The sequence below is a fragment of the Melospiza georgiana genome, chromosome 13, assembly GCF_028018845.1.
Source record: "Melospiza georgiana isolate bMelGeo1 chromosome 13, bMelGeo1.pri, whole genome shotgun sequence".
Lineage (NCBI taxonomy): Eukaryota > Metazoa > Chordata > Aves > Passeriformes > Passerellidae > Melospiza > Melospiza georgiana.
This window is the reverse complement of record NC_080442.1, coordinates 12,337,991-12,354,844: the sequence shown is the minus strand read 5'-3', so window position 1 is coordinate 12,354,844 and position 16,854 is coordinate 12,337,991. Positions and strand designations below refer to the sequence as shown.

Below are 16,854 nucleotides of genomic sequence, written 5' to 3'. Positions count from 1 at the left end.
ATGAACTCTGTATTGCATTTGCTTTTTCTAAATGGTGCTAAACATAGAAGTAGAGACCCAATGTACTTGCTTCCTCTGGTTATTCGTTCAGCCGGAAAACTTGATTGATCTCGCTTGGAAAACACTTTCTTCCCCAGGTCTATTCCTGTGAAAGCAAGCTAATGATCTCAGTTAAGCCCATTTAACTCATTTCTCTATGTCCTTCTCTGTAGAGCTCTCCAAACATTTTAGCTCTGCAATTTAGCTCCAATGCAGTCGTTTGTGCTCCAGCACTGGGTAAGGGTGGGGTGGCTCTTTGATGGTGGGCTCTCCACTGTTGGGAATGAGGTCAGGCGCAGAAACTCCCTGCTGAGTCCGTGTTGCTTTCCAAGTCCAGTGGTAATACTGTGGTCAGATGGGTGTGAACTTCAAAGCAGGAGGTTGTACTTGGGTCTCATAGCTTGGGTACCACAGTAAAAAGCAGGAGCTGGTCCTTGCAGCAGGAGAGTGAGCCCTGCTCCTTTTACTCTGCAGTTTTGCAGATGAGTTTCTGCAGTAATCAAATTAATTTTGCAGGAAGTGTAAGAGTAACATGCCTGCTTTCTTTAAAAAAAGAAACTCCAAGAAGACCCCCACACTATTAGAAGGTCAATTATAAATTACCTTCTGGTTCCCGGAAGGGTAAAAGTGCTTTGGTCTGGGTTTCCCCGGGGGCGCTGGGGGCTGGGAGCGCATTGCATCTCTTTCTGGAGTGAAGCCGTGTGCTGGCTGTCCCTGCGTGGGACGGGGCCGCGCTTCCCTCGCTCCGGAGGCCGGAGCATCCCCGCTGTCCCGGGCCGTGCGCTGGTTGTGTCCTGGGGATCCCCGGCTGCGCTGCTCCCGGCCAGGCTGCTCCGGCGGGGCGGGGAGGACTCGGCGGGGCCGCCCCGCTGCTGCTTCTGCGGATGGTGATGGTGATGGTGGTGATGATGGTGGTGGTGGTGATGATGGTGATGATGATGATGGTGGTGGGCGGAGGGGAGAGGCCGCTGCCGCAGCCCCGGCGGTCCGAGCCCCTCGGGGCGTGCCCGGGCCCGGAGCGGCTCCCGCAGCCGCCCCCGCTGCCAGCCCGGGACAGGAGCAGCGCGGAGCCGCTGCAGCCCAGCCTTGCTCTGTCGGGAGCAGCAGCGGAAGGAGCACACGCCTCTGGATTACACTTGGACCTCAACGCAAACATAGGTGGCTTGATTTGCTGTGCCTCTGGAGGTGACTGCGTGCAGTGGGTCTTCCTTTATTTTCTCCTTTTGTTTCTAGGCCTTATTAGTTTAGGAGCTGCTTTAAACTAAGAAGACATCGATCCATAGTTTTGCTTATGCTAAATGACGTTTTTGATGGCAGTTTGTTCTTGGAACTTTCAGAGCTGCTAAAAGATTTAACATCACTTACATTTCAAGTGACTCTGCTGCAGCAGTGCCATTAGGAATGCTTTGGATCTGCCCTTTGGATCTTTGCTTCAGACCAGGACCAGTGGGATGGCAGCAGTGCCTAATGTCCTCCTCTGTATGGTAAAATATAACTGCTAGGACTGAGCTAAGTAATACACTGTTATATTCCAGGGATACATTATTGCCATGAATGTGCATTTTGATACATGGAATTCCAACATATTAATAGAATGCTTAACTAATACAATTGGCAGTCAAGCCTCTGGACCCTAAGTCGCAACTACTTGAAGTTGATAACTTTAATCTTGAATCAAATAAATAACAAACCTAAACTTTCTCAAACATGCTGATCTGGGATGCCCCTCTAGGAAATAGAAAAACAGTCTAAAAAATTTTTTTGGCTGCTTAGAAATGAAAGGGAAGGCTTCAGGCACATTCCAGGGCTCCCAGGACATGACCTCCAGCCTTCAGCAGGATGCAGTTACATTAAAACATTCACCATTTCAAACACCCTTGGCAGTGTGCCGCTGAGTTTTGGGTTCCTTGTCCCTTTTAATTATCAGAGCTTTCTTTTGTGTTTGCAGCCCTACTTATCGTGAAGTCCCAGCCTACTTATGTTGCATGTAATTGCTTTATTGATCCATTCCCAGAGTGTAAATTGAACCTTTGGGCTCGGCCTGGAGGAACGAGAGCTGGATAGGGGCACTGCTTTAGAAGAAAATGTAATCTCCATAGAGTTCCAGTTGTCCCTTACAGCACCTTTTTATCAACAGGATGAAGTTGCTGTGGCCTTTGAGCAGCCACAGCTTCACCTGGGTACATCAGATTAATGGCTTTCATCAGCAGGCAGAGTGAAAGAGCAGCTAGAAGGGAAAATGGAGCCTTTAAACCCAACTACATCTGTTGGAAAAATAGAATCTGCTGGGAATCCAGACCCTGGGACTGGACCAACAGTGCAAATGTAAAAGTTTCATTCCTTAATCAAATATAAAAAAGTCTTTAACAAGAATAACAACTTGAACAATTTTTTAAAATGTTTTTCAGAAAATTAATATGGAATTGTAAATTTTCTTTTGGTGATTGGGTTAAGTTTTTTTGGGGAGGGGGAAGGGGAAATCTGTGCAGTCTTTGAGGGTTTGTATTAATAATGAAGACAGTTTTCCTGAGCATTAAAGAAAAGAGTACTTTAAATGAAAAATTATATATAACCATTATTACATTTTATTATCTAAAACCTATTTATCATACATGTCTTGATTTGGCCTGTTGAAACATTCAGTGTTTGTCAAAGTGGTGCAGCGGTCTGTAGCCAGGGCTGCAGCAGAACATCCATAAATGCAGTTTTGTACACATATATTCTGAGGAAACAAACTCTCTGGGATTCTTTATAGTTTATGTGTAATAGGTTCACTGTATTTATAATTATTTCAGAACATAGCCCGAATCCCAGAAGTTCTCTGTGGGACATGGATTTTGAAAGACTGTTGCCCAGTAAGAAAACCCTTCCTGGGACTGTGGGCCCTTACAAACCCTCCAGCCTGGTCAGAAGCAGCTCTCCCTTGAGTTATCACAGAAGTTTGCTAAGTCAGACCCTGGGCCAGAAGCCACCAGAAAAGCCCTTGTCCAGTGAAGTATTCCTTAAACCCTTCAGATATATTTTAATGGATACCTCTGGACCTAGCTTGGCCTGGAATCTCTCTTGGTTTTGCAGCTGTGATCAAAATGCCAACCTGCTCAAAACTCACATCAGTGCCCTCAAGGTGATCCAGCACGAGGTGAAGCTGTTCTTGCTATACAAGATGCTCTAGCTCTTTGGGAATACGGGAATGTTGTCTCAAGGCCAGCAGTCCATGACTTTCTCTCTGATCCAGAAGCAAATGATTGAACCAAGAAAAATGCCAGTAAAGCCCAAAGAGGAACAAATTGGTAGGTACACAAGGAGGAGATCTCAAACACTTTCTGGTGCTGGCTGACAGGAACAGGAGGGGTGGGCATTGCTGGGTGTAGCCTGGTTTGGGTGAGTGCTGTGCTGTGCTGTGCTGTGCTGTGCTGTGCTGTGCTGTGCTGTGCTGTGCTGTGCTGTGCTGTGCTGTGCTGTGCCAGGAACTGTGCTCAGTGCCTGGGCTGAGAGACAGCTGGGCTTGGCAGGGTCAGGAAAGGATGGACAGGACCACTGGAGGATGGGCAGGATCGATAGAGGATGGGCAGGATCAGGGCAAGATTGGCAGAGGATGGGCAGGGTCAGCGAATGATGGGCAGGATTGATAGAGGGATGGGCAGGACCGCTGGATGATGGCCAGGACCAGTGAAGGATGGGCAGGACCAGTGAATGTTAGCCAGGATCAGTGAGGGATGGGCAGTGTCGCTGGAGGATGGCCAGGACCAGTGAAAGATGGCCAGCACCACTGGAGGAAGGGCAGAACCAGTGAAGGACGTCCAGGACCACTGGAGGATGGGCAGGACTCCTGGAGAATGGGCAGGATCGGCGCAGGATGGGCAGGATCGATAGAGGATGGGCAGTACCTGTGCAGGATGGGCAGGATCGATAGAGGATGGGCAGGATCGCTAGAGGATGGGCTGTACCAGTGCAGGATGGGCAGGATCGATAGAGGATGGGCAGGGTCAGTGCAGGATGGGCAGGATCGATAGAGGATGGGCAGGGTCAGTGAAGGATGGGCAGGGTCAGTGAAGGATGGGCAGGATCAGTGCAGGATGGGCAGGATCGATAGAGGATGGGCAGGGTCAGTGCAGGATGGGCAGGATCGCTAGAGGATGGGCTGTACCAGTGCAGGATGGGCAGGATCGATAGAGGATGGGAAGGGTCAGTGCAGGATGGACAGGATCGCTAGAGGATGGGCAGGATCGATAGAGGATGGGCAGGGTCAGTGCAGGATGGGCAGGATCGATAGAGGATGGATGGGCAGTACCAGTGCAGGACGGGCCGGGTCGCGGTGGCCGCGCGGGCTCCGGCCGGGCCGCGGGGCAGCGGCTGTGCAAGGGCGCCGCCTCCCGGCCGCCCGCGGCTCTGCAGGGACGGTCGGCGCCCGTGTCCCCCCGTGTGTCCCCCCCGTGTGTCCCCCCCGTGTGTCCCCCCCGTGTCCTCCATGTGTCCCCCCGTGTCCGTGTCCCTGGGGACTCCGGGCTCGCACACTGCGGCGAGCCTCCCGCTGCCGGAGTTATCCCGCGGCGCCTCCAGCGCTCCGTGGGAACGGGGTGCTGCCCAGGGGGATGCTGCCTCCGTTCCTCCTTCCTTTCTCGAAGGAAACAGGAAACCGCCCAGCGAGGGAGTGTGCCCGGGAAAAAAAATCACACAGGAGGAACCTCCCTGCACTTGTGTGCCAGAGCTGAGTCCCTGGGCAGGGATGTCCGTGCCCTGCGAGTGAATTCCCGCACACCACTGACCCAGATTGGCTTGGTTCTCCGCCCTGGCCTTACCACGGAAATCTCAGCCATCGATATTTGCTATTGAACGCTCCAGCTGTGTTTGTAGGCAAAGCATCACAAGCACTGCCACGTGCCAAGACGCAGGATGGCCGAGGTTGTCTCGTCCCTGGCAGCCCATTACAGAAAATGACCCATTTTGGTTTGTTAGGAGAGTAAGCACAGTTTATAACCCACAGCAGCACTCGGAGGAGGGATCAGGTTGGTTATTTCTGTGAGGAAAAGTTACACCAGGCGTGCGTCGGAGGCAGTGAGCGTTAGTCATGATTTCTCGTTTGCAGGTGTGAGGTTGCTCGGGAGTGTTCTCACGCTGTGGATGCATCCTGTAACAGAGGGCTGCGGGCTAAACTTCATCCTGGTGCTGCTGCAAAACAGAAATCAGCTTGGGAAAATGGAATCTAATGAGTGAAAGGGAAAGAGCTTAGCTGCTGAGCACCACTCCACAGATAGTAATGGGGGTTCTGTGTTTACCTTGATAAGAGACAGCAATTTTTAGAAAACAGGTTGATATGTTCAGTCCCTTTTATTCTGAAATTTTATTCCTCAGGACAGTGAAAACTTAATATGGGGTGAAATAGCATTGAAATCTTTCATCTGAGAGTAGTTCCCTCAAAAAAAAAGGAATTCAAACTAGTCTATTTCTGGCTACACCAGAGAAAATGCCTTTAATGGATTTAAACAGTACTCACACCTTCAATATTTTGGTTGCTTTTTCATGAAAAGTCCCAGGTAAGCAGGAGTGACTTTGGCTTTGCTGATTGTTCTGTAAGGACTGCACAAAGCTTAACACTCACCAAGTGCTTTCCACTTACCTCAGCTATTACCATGTTAGATTAATTGATTGGATTAGTTGATATCTCTTATTTAGCTTGCAAGTTTGTGAAATCTTTTGCATGAAGTAAATACTTTAAATAACAATGTGTGAGATTTCTAGGGCCCTGGCAGATTTAAAAGGTTCAGGTCCTCTTCAAATTTTGCACTTCTACCAACATTCAGTTCAGAGAATTCAGTGTGTTTTAAGACAAAATACTCTTATTTGTCTTGTCTTGCCTGAAACTTCCACCAGTAGAAAATTTTTTCTTAAAAATGAAGTGAAACCTCCTATACTTCTGGTAACAGCTCTGTGTTCCCATGACCTGCATTCATATGTGTCATTTTCAGATAAGGGGGAGGCACAACGCTGACTAATGCTGCTTTTTTGGAAGGAAAATGACAAAAGCTATTTGAGACAGGAATAGAAGTGCCAGCACTGAATGACAGATGAACAGCTGGTAGCAAAGGTGGCAGCTCTAGCATTTCCCTGTGTTTATGGAGTATTGAAACAAGGGAGTGTTATCTGGGTTTGTTTTTCTGGGCTGAATGTTTATCTTCAGGTTCAGCAATTCTCTGGGTCCCAGGACTGGGCATAAGGGAGTGGATGGGTTTTGTTTAGCACAAGTGAGTGTTGCTCCCTCACTGGAGCTGCTGCCTGGAGCACGGGGCATGGCTGTGCCCCTCACCCACCCCCTCTGCTTCCAGTCTGTTCCCATATTTTGCCTGACAGCACTTGCTCCTTATTAACATGACTATGGTGTCTTTGTGCCCTCTGTCAGAAGAAATCCTGCACCAGAATAAATTTCGGAGGTGACAGATTGGAACAGTTTGACCAGATGATGGCACACAAATGTCCCCGAGACCGACAGCACCTGTGGCTCTGCACCTCCTTGGCTTTGGCCCTGGGCAGCAGCAGTGGCTGCAGCCTTTGCCTCTCCACTTCTGGCTGGTCCTCCTGGGATGTAGGGCTCTGGAGTGGAGGTGAGGGATTACAACTCTGCTGTGGCTGCAGTAAAGCAGATATCTGTGTTTGTGTGTCACCCAGAAGCTCAGTTGTGCTGTATTTTAGAGCCTATGAAAAACGTGATGTCGGGGTTCATGGAAAACAAGGCAGTGTGTGACAGTCAGTGCCAGGTGAGATAGGTGTCAGGTGTGACAAGTGCCATGGTCACTGAGGCTGGAGCCTTCCAAGCCAGGAAGGCAGTGCCAGCACATGGGGGTTTTGTGTCTGTATCTTGTCTGAGCAGTTTCTAAGCCTCTTCCTCTCCCTGCAGACTCAGTACAGGTTGATGGGTGGTGAAGTGGCCAACACCTCTCTGCTCACTCACTGTCAGGGGAGCTTTTGCAGCTGCTGGGTTACAGCATCATCCATAGCTCTGCCAGACACAGGACAGCAGAGTGTCAAACACCCCACGGGAAGGTGCCAGAGGGGTCAGCTGCCTCCCAAGAAGGACCAAGGCACGCCGAGCCCCGGTTTAGGACATCGGGACGGGTGTTCCTCAGCGCTCTGTCCCTGCAGAGACAGCTGGCACCCAGCCGCGTTCTCTGTACGGGGCTGTCGAGCCCGGCCGAGCTCCGCACAGAGCCGAGGGGAGCCCGGCAAGGAGCTCGCTGCCCCCGGAGCTGGGAAAGCCTTTCCGCGCTGCAGCGGGGCATCGGGCGCCTCTCGTAGATATACGTCCAGCCTGGAGGGAACGTCCCCGGCTGGGAGGAGCCAGCGGCTGAGCCGCTGTAAACAGTGCGGGCACCGCCAGCGGTTGGGAGATGGATATAAAAAGGGAGGCGGAGGGGAGGCAGCCGGAGCGGCGGAGCGGGAGCTGCCTGCGCCTGCCTGCCCTGCCCGGTGCGGCGGCTCCGACCGGCTGCGGGCAGAGTCCGCGGTGGGCGCTGTCGGGACAGGTAAGTGCGTGTGCAGACAAGTTTGGAGCCGCTCGTCGGGCGGCCGCCGGGTTTGCGCCGCTCCGGCTCCCTCTGTCCGCGCCGCTGCGCGCTGCTCGCCGCTCCGGGCTGCGCCGAGAGGGGACGGGGCTCTGCTTTCGTCGTTGCGACGTTAAGTGAAGGGGGGAAAGGAGGAAAAAACCCAAAAACAATGAAAGCGAAACACATCCAGAGCAAAACGTCCTTTTGGCGGCTCCGTGCAAAGTCGCGGCGCACGTGTTGCGGCCGCCCCGGGCTGCAGGTAGCGAGCGGCTGCGGGACGGCCCGGGATGCGCCGACCGGGGGAGCCCCGGGGAGCCGCGGCTCCTCCTGCCCTTCCGCCGGACCCGGACCCGGTGCCGGTGCCGCCGCGGGACGCGCCGTGGAGCAGCGCTCGGCCGCAGCATCAGGTCGGTACCGCGCCCTCCGCGCCCCTCGCCCCGCCGGCCCCGCCGCCGCTGCCGCCGCCCGTTTCTTGCAGGCCCCGCCCGGACGCCGCCCGCACCTCGCCCCATGGTGACCCCGCTCCGACACCTGCCCGTGGCCCGCCGTGCGCCCCGAGGGCTCCGCCGCCTTCGCCCCCTCGTCATCCGCCGCCGAGGTAAGCGGAGCCCCGAGCCCGGTGCTGCGGGGATGTCCCGGGGCTCGCCGGCCGCCCATCTCCTACAGCCCGCTGCGTCCTCATCCGCGACGGCGGCAGCGGCACACCGGCCCGGAGCGCTGCCCTCGGAGCGCTGCCCCTGCGGCTCACGGGCCACCGAGGGGGCGGCCACGGAGGGCTGCGGGCAGAATTCGGTGTGCGTGAATCGCCGCGGCATCCCGGGGCCGCACGGCCGGCACTGCCGCTCCCGGGCCCTCCCGGACAGGACTCTGCATCCCGGCCGGCCCCGCCACGGCCCCGAGAGGCGCTGGGGCAGCAGCGGGCTCAGCCTGGACGGCGGCACGGCACGGCGCGGCACGGCTGCAGGCGGGGGCGCTTCCACAGCCCCCCGCGGCCGGGCTCAGCGCTGTCCTGGCCCCGCAGCCCCGGCAGGATGGTGCCCGCAGCTCTGGGACACTCGGCCGCCCGCAGCCTCACGCCGGAGACGCGGCTGCTGCTGCTGCGGGCCCGCCTGGGCAGCAGCGGCGCCGTCCGCCCGCGCTACAGGTGAGGCGGGGGCGGGAGCGCAGCCACCATGGACAGCTCCGCAACGCCGGGGGCTCGGCCCGACCCGGGGCGGAGCGGGGCTCGGACGGGCGGAGGGGACCCGGGGGGATGCGGAGGTACCCGGGGAGATGCAGTGAGGTACCCGCGGGGATGCGATGGAGTACGCGGGGAGATGCAGTGGTACCCAGGGGGATGTGGAGGGTGCCCCGGGGGATGAATATGTACCGGGCCACCCATGCCAGAGGGAGGGGAGCTGAGCCATGCTGCGCGCTTCCTCCTACCCAAGTTTTCTGCGGGGTGGAGGGCTCGGAATGTCACCGGTTTGCTCCTTCCCTGTCTCCTTCAGGCAATCCTGGGCACTGTTGGTGGGGATTCTCGGAGGGGATCGGCTTCCCAGAGCAGAAAAGATAAGCAGGAGTATCATGGGAATGGAACAACAGGGTTAGCCATGGCCCAAAGTGATTTCCTCACACAGGATGGCACCTGTTTCACTGTTTCTGCTTTCAGTGGATGGATAAAAGGTTCAGTCTTCCCTGAGAATTGCTCGTCTCCTGTTGCTTTGCCCTGCTTTTCAGCGTGGCTGCTGTGAATCTGAACGGTGCAATGATAATCATACCACAGTCTTTGGCTCATGTGGATGTTAACAAAACTAACAAAAGTACTCTCTCTCAAAGTAAAGTTTTAGCTTTCTACAAAGAGCTGACACTAACACCTTTAATGGCCAGAGCACTTCTATCATGCAAAGGGTTATCTAGATCAAAATTAAATCAGCATGCTCTTCATCTAATTGCATGATTCTGCCACGTGCAGCTGTAAAAATAATTGATTGCTTCATTTTCCAGGTGTGCCTCATAGTGGATTTAAAGTGGAAATGTCCAAAGGAATAATTCTTCATCTGGTGGATGAGGTTACAAGTTGGTTACCTGGTGACCTGGTGCTGTCACTGCCAGCACAGATTATTTTATGCATCAGGCTGAAGAGTTTAATCTCCTTTCTTGCCCAAGGGAAAAAGGTCAAGTGAAAATTGATGGTATGAAATATTTTTTAATAAAACATATTTTTCTTGTCTTTTACATTTTACATTTATTTGTCTTTTTAAGTAGTTTTTGTCCCATAAACACAAGAGCATATATGAGAGATGAAGGCCCTAATTTTATTTTGGGGCTTGAAAGTTTCACCAGATGCAGCAGTCCTTTGTAGCAGAATCTGGGATCAGATACTAACAACTGGCATGTCCCCAGACTTGGTGATTGCTTAAAGGAAAGGTGTGCACTTGGCCAGAATAATTCAATAATAAAAATGCTATGTGCATCCTGAATTATAAGTTTTCTTGTTTCTACAGGCAGCCTACTTTGTCTTCACGTTGGAGAAGTCATAGATGGTGTTGATATGAGGGCAGAGGTTTTCTTACCAGAAAAATACTTATTCAAGGAGAAATGCAAAATTCCTGTAATGGACGATATTAACACCAGTTTTTTGATACATAGAGAGGGCACATTAAAGTGAGTAATTTTTAATTTGCTTGTAGGTGGTTTCAGATAGTTCCTTTCCTAGTTTGTAAAAAGGTGATATAAAGCATCAAATTACCATTGTATGTATGGGAAAAAGTATATTTGTCTGTAAAAAAGGGGGGACTCTGTTAGACTGTCTTGCAAAACTAGACTTGCAATGAGACATTTTCCTCACTGTGTCTCAAAAACAAGGGGATTCCCTTGGAGGGGATCCTTTGGCAGCACTGCTGTCAGTAGGGCCCATGCAGAGCTGGCTCGTGAGGTGTCCCTGGAGGAATTGTGGCTCCTGCAGAGCAAACCTGCTGCCTCCCTGGCTCACACGAGTGCTGGCTCTCACCCTGCTGTGCTTTGCCTCCCGCTTGTCTCTCGTGTCCCGGGTGCAGCCCTGCTCCTGCAGGGGCTCTGTGCAAAGTTTCTCCTGCACCAGGTGGTGGGAACCGAGGAGCTGTGCAGGTCTGGGCTGAAGTCACTCGGCAGCAGGAGCTGCCAGGAAACGCAGCCTGGTGGCGAACGCTCCCCCTCCCTGCAGTTGGCAGGCGCGCCGTGTCTGTCGCTGCTCCCGCTAAACTCTGCACAGGCTGCCTGGCAGCTGCTCCCTGGCAGCCCCTGCCCGAGGTGTGCCGCTGCTGGCACACGGCTCTGCAGGCCCCGGGCTGCAAGCAGGGAGCTCACGCTTCCTCCTGGGACCATCCTTCACTCTGCTGAACTATTGCCTAACGAGAGAGGAAAAAAGCCCAAACCTGTTTTTCTCTCTGTGTGCGTTTCTATTGTAATGCCTTACCTGGGTCTGCATTTGTCTCAACAGATCCCAAGGAATTTTAGCTCTGTTCGCATGTCAGGAATGGAACTGAAAAAAACATGGGGCAAAAAGTCCTGGGCAGTTATCCTGTGCATTTTCACCTGGCTGAGGATGTGGATGAGGGAGGAGGGTGTGAACATCCAACGCACCTCAATAACCTGGATGTGGATGAGAGAGGAGGACACATGGATACATGTGGATGAGAGAGGAGGGTGTGAACATCCAATGCCCCTCAATAACCTGGCTACCACCACAGCCTCTCATGGCCTTCTGGTAAGACACCTATTTTATTAGCAGCAAGTTCAGTTCTTTGCATAGCCAGGACGAAATAGCAAGAGCCATCTGTGACACAAAGATAAATCAGAATATTGAAATAAGGCATATTTTCCCCAAGAAATGTCCTGATTTCACCTCTGTTTGAGGTAGGACTGTTCCTCTGGTAGTGCAGCTGTTTGAAATGTCAGGTTCTCAGCACAGCCTAATTAATATAATCAGATAGATACAGTGTGATCAGATACAGGGAAATCTTTGCCATGGTAATTCTGGACAGTTTGTGATAATGGGAACTTTCATTTAAAATTAAAGAAGTTAAGTATAAATGGGGTTGACTGAAGCAATGGACCTTTAATTTGCAATGAGATAAAAAAGACAGGGCTTGTTCAAGTCAGGATAAAATGAAATATATCCCAAAATGTTCATGTGACAAAGGGAATAAAATATGAACAGAAAAGACCCAAATGGTCACTTCAGTGCCAGGAAAGTCCTCAAGAGCTTGGCTTTGACCTAGATCCTCACAAGGGCATTCTGAACCTAGAATAAAATGTCACAACAAAAGCCACACATGTCCCAGCTGGAAAAGAGAGATTCCTGCTCCAGTCCCAACATGGGCAGTTGCTGTGTGCTCTGCAGGACCCTGAGTGATATTTTGGTGTCTGTGAGCATTTCCTCATTCCCTGGGTGGCTGCTCAGGCTGACACTCCCTGACCTCCTGTGTTTTCCCTGGCAACTTCTCCTCAGTCCTGTAAGGACTGAAAAAGCTGTGTAAAACACAAAATAGAGATGTGAAAGGGTCCCCTGAAAGAATGCATTCATGAAAATGCAATATAGAACCTGTACAGCACAGGAACACTCTTCATGTACTCTAAACTTGGTTTATATTGTTCAGATCACTCACAATTTTTTATTGCCTTGTCATATTCGTGATTTTCTGTCTGTAGAGCCTAATTTTATGTACAGAGTCCTTAAGTTGACAGGAGGCTTGTCCAGTATGTGGGGATGTAGTTTAACTTGCTTTCTTCTGCTTGGGTATTAAAGCTCTGGAATTGAAGTAATGTGTCTGGGATGAAAACAAAAGAAAAGAAAAAGCCTTATGCTAATAATGGTCCTTAGAAGAATGGTGCATGGCCTTGCTCTTTATCAGAAGGGAGGTACTCAAGGGTTTATCTGCATGTGTGGGGTGCAATAGAGCAATCAATAATCCAAGTGAGATCCAGCCCATGGTCATGTGGCCCTGAGGGCTTGGAGTACTTGAATCAGTGAGAAGATTTTATAGTAAAGATTAAATATGTGATTCTTTGAAAGACTCACGTGGCTTTGATCTGTAGTCATTAAAATGAAGAGTAGTTAAAATGTAATAAGCAGCTTTGCTTTAAAAGAATTTAAAATAATTTGCAGTTCCAGAGAGCAGCATGTGTATCAGAGCAAGGCAGTTAAATAACACAGACAGGCACCTGCTTCAGCATCAGATCATGAAATTCCAGCCCTTGAGGCAGAGTGAACCAGAGAGGAGGTTTCCCCCCCTCCCATCCCGAGGTTTTAGAGCCTTTATGTAATTTTAGATGCACATTGCCAGAGTGGTTTGTGCTCCTCTCTGTGTGTGGGTCATGCCTGCACTCCCTTCTCCATCTGCTGCTCTGTGCCAGGCTTGGCAAGCCAGCAGCAGCTGGGGCTCCTGGGGAGCTGGGAGCAGGCTGGGCTGTGCCAGGGCTGGACACGTGTCAGGCGTGTGCAGCCTGTCCTGGCCAATGTGCGGGGCACCAGGGTCACCAATATCGTGTTGCTGGACTATTTATAATTCAGTGTTTAGAAGTGCCTTGATCATCTGGTGTTGGCCACAGTGTTTTGTGTGCCAGCATGAAGCGCTGGTGCTGGGGACAGTGTCTCATGCTGGCACACACAGCAAAATGCCACTGTGACAGTGCTGCAGGTGGGTGCCTTTCCAGGCTTGGGTTTCCTATCAGTGAAATGCTGGAATTGATCATTTTGTTCTGATGGCATGGACCCTTATCTCTGAGTGCTAATGGAAGTGATCTTTAAATCACATTAGTCCTGGTCACGAGAGTGATCTCTTGAGAGTGATCTCTGCAGTTTTGTGTGTGTGACTTTGCAGGGCTGCCCTGCAAGCCTGAATCTGGGACTGGTCTTGTTAATTGAAGCTAAAATCTGGTTTTGGGTACAAGTCTGGCTTTTCATGCAGCCCTTTGAAGCACAATTAGCCAAACTGCAGCTAAATGCAGAAGAACGAAACCCTACAATTGAAATGCTGTTTAAAACAATGAGCAGTTTGTTGCTGCGCTTTTCTGTCCAGAGTTTCTCTTCCATGGCCTCCTCCTGCCCTGCCCATCATTTGGGAGGCTGGAAGTGGCCAGGCTCGCTGATCTTAGCAGGCTGGCAGGCACGCTTGCATTTTTGTCTAAATCCGTTTCCAGTCTGTGATTCCAAGCCCCAGCTGGCTGGGAGGGACACGCTCGGTGTCAGCTCTCTGTTACCCAACCCGTGGCTCCCTCCAAGGTGCTGCTGCACCCCTCTGTAGGGCCCTGCTGGATTTCCAACTCTCAGGGGGAACTGGGTACCCGTGCGCCTCGATTGGTTGTGCCTCATGTTTAACTCTCTTTTGGACACCTCACTGAGGCAGAAACAAGAGCAGCAGATGACAAGTTTGAGGGGGGACTGCCAGGAAAACAATGAAATCCAGCAGAGCCGTACCTATGGGGACCGTAGTGTTTGTGACTCCAGATGCTGTGTAGAGTTGCAGCCCATCAAGGGGAAATTACAGGATATGATTCCATGAAATGGATTTATTTCAAGTGTCCCTCTGTATGCAAAAATAACCAAGCAGGTTAATATTAGTTAATCTTGCAGTCTTGCACAGACACAACTGACGTCAACAGGAATTTTGTATGCCTGAAGAGGGAATGTAAATGCTGGCAGGGATCATTTGAGTACAAAGTTAAGGTTTCTGGAAGATTTAGTAACAAATAGCTGGTATTTTAACTAGCCTGATTTAGTATTTACATTTAAAAGAAGGATTTCTGAATTTATCTTCATAAGACTGTACATCAAAGGAGGCTTGTGCTAAGCCCTTTTGGTCAAATTAGGGTTTAATGCAATATCCCTGGGCATGTCAATTAATATTAAATAGACTGAAATAGTAAAATACCATCTCTACCCAAGATGATCATTACAGGAAAGAAGTGGCCCTGCACCTTCTGAGAAAGTGAATCTCGTTAATATAAATGACTTTGCATGGTGCATTTTAAATAATATCTTATTTAATTTTGGAAATGTTGCAGTCATAAAGATTTCTAGATTAACCATGCTGATTTGTTGGTTTATCATGTGAGACACATTTATCTTTATGCATCTTTGATATTTACTCCATGAGACTGAATCAAATATTCTCTCTGAGACCTTAGGGTGTTTCTAAATCCAGTATTTTGCAATTTCCCCTTAATTATGCATGTAATCTTCCTCAGAGTAGTTTTAAGGTCAGTCCACAGTGGTGCACACTGCCTGTAGCTCCAGTCAGCTCCAGGACTGATGGAGGCACCTCTCAGTGATAGAGGGTTAGCAGTGTTTTTATACATGATCTTTATTAATTATTTGCAAAAGACGCTATCCAATGAAGTAAGACAAGAGATGAAAATGCTTTCATAGTTATATCTGGCTTCTGTGTCTACCACTACTCAGCTTCCCTCTGAAGAAAAACTCCTTACTGGGACAAACATCAGCATTATATCTCCCTAATCTTCTTCTTAATGGGCCACTTGGGTCTTGCAAGGATATTTGGGTTGTTTTTTCATGTAGAAGCTTCATAAATTCATAGAGAATCCCTAACTCCTGCCATTGCCCCTAAAGTTTCAAAAAACAGACCAGAAGTTTCATTTTCAGACATTTTCCAAATCTTCTTAACTTTAAAAAAAAACCCTCAACCCTTGGATTTCCTTCAGCTGCATTGAACAGAGCTTGGATTTTGTGTTAATGCTCCCAATATAATTCACAATAGGTTCAGCATGTGGCTCCATAAATGACCATGTCTGACATTACTAGATGGTTTATTTTCCTTAAAGAGTGTCATTAAAAGGTTGTGTGGAGTTTTAAAGTCAATAGGAGAGTTGTGGCTCAAGTCCAGGGCAGTGCTATGAAAATGTATCCCTTCCTGTTTGGTAACTGCTTAGGATCATTTTGATTTTGGTTTTTCAGGGCTGTCAGCGCGTTCTGGATTGCAAATCCAAACAACAACTTAATAGAGAATGCAGTGGCTGCTGCTCAGGTAAAACCATTTAATGGCAGAGCTGTACTTTGCCTCCACTTCCCAAATATTCTGCATTTATTTACTGATGTCAGGAGCAATACGTTTTTACTAAGACATAGAATTTGGATATGTATTTCTGCACCCTTTGTTTCTGTTACGAACAAATATTTGCCTACACTTCTCCACTGATTTATCTTACAATTATGCCTGGAAATGGTGTGTGATATCTCTTAGAAAATATTGATTTTTATTTATAGTTAATAGTTAAATTATTAACTATTAGCTAATTAACTATTAAATAACTAACTAAATAACTATTAAATTATCAACTAATAATAAAATTTTATATTTCTATATATGAATACATACTCTCTCCTTATTATTATCTCTTATGTTTACCCAAAACATGTTTGTGCTTTATGTACCTGTACAGACCAGTTTTCTATAAACCACCTGAATTTCACCCACAATAAATGATTTTATAACCCTTGTGTGTGCCCTGGGGATGCACTATACCTGCCAAAGGCTGAGCTGGGAGGAGCAGGAGCTGTGGCTGCTGGCGTCCCCCAGGAGCCACAAGTTGGACAGGCTCAGGTTGGAAATCTGGCCAGCACAGTGTGGAAAGCATGAAAAATAAAAATTTTCTAGCACTCCAGGGTAGCCTGTATCACTGATGGCAGTGCCCCATGTCTCACACTTCCCTCTGTATTTTAGGATGTTGGGATATGGTGTCTCTTCCCCTGGGGCCTCACCAGGCAGTCTGAGGGGGAATATCCAGAGGGACAGGCTGAACACATCCCCTACAGCAGAGCCCGCTCCAGTTTCAAGGCAAGTGATGGTTTTTATGTCTCTGTCAATATAAAAGCATGGCACTGACTGTGTGTGCTGCTCTGTGATGCTTGTGGGTGTCTCACATTTTGATTTTTTTAACACTGTATTAAGACACAATCAATTTTTGAGGGCCCTGTTTGTTCTAAATATTGAAGATGGAGCTGGGGGAGTGCAAGTCCCATTCTAGGAGCTTCAGCTGGGTGGCTGTGTTAGAGGGAGCATCCCAGGCTATGGGCACACCTACTCTAAGCGGGATTTCAGGACAGACAGGCAGCCCTCTCAGCACTGCTGTTGGCCACAGTGATGCCAGGATCTAAGGGGATGAGGGAAAGTCATTTGTGCCAACAACTGCTCATCACCTCTGGAAAATGAGACCAAAATTTCAAGGGTAGTTCCAAGAAAAACGCTTTCCCCCAAACATACTGTTGACGTGAAAACATAACCTGTAAGGCATAAAA

At 49.7% G+C, this 16,854-nt stretch overlaps 1 protein-coding gene and 1 pseudogene across 2 annotated transcripts in view; both read left to right on the top strand.

Annotated features, from left to right (window-relative positions):
- The first annotated feature begins 7,454 nt into the window (after window positions 1-7,454).
- Window positions 7,455-16,854, top strand: part of CEMIP (cell migration inducing hyaluronidase 1) — a 100,916-nt gene continuing 91,516 nt past the window's right edge. For both annotated transcript variants that reach the window (XM_058033221.1, XM_058033219.1), the window contains exon 1: window positions 7,455-7,556. The gene's annotated coding sequence lies outside the window, so the exon portion shown is untranslated. The remainder of the gene's footprint in view (window positions 7,557-16,854) is intronic.
- The window catches only part of LOC131089103 (cell surface hyaluronidase-like), a 42,061-nt pseudogene continuing 33,956 nt past the window's right edge, over window positions 8,750-16,854 (top strand).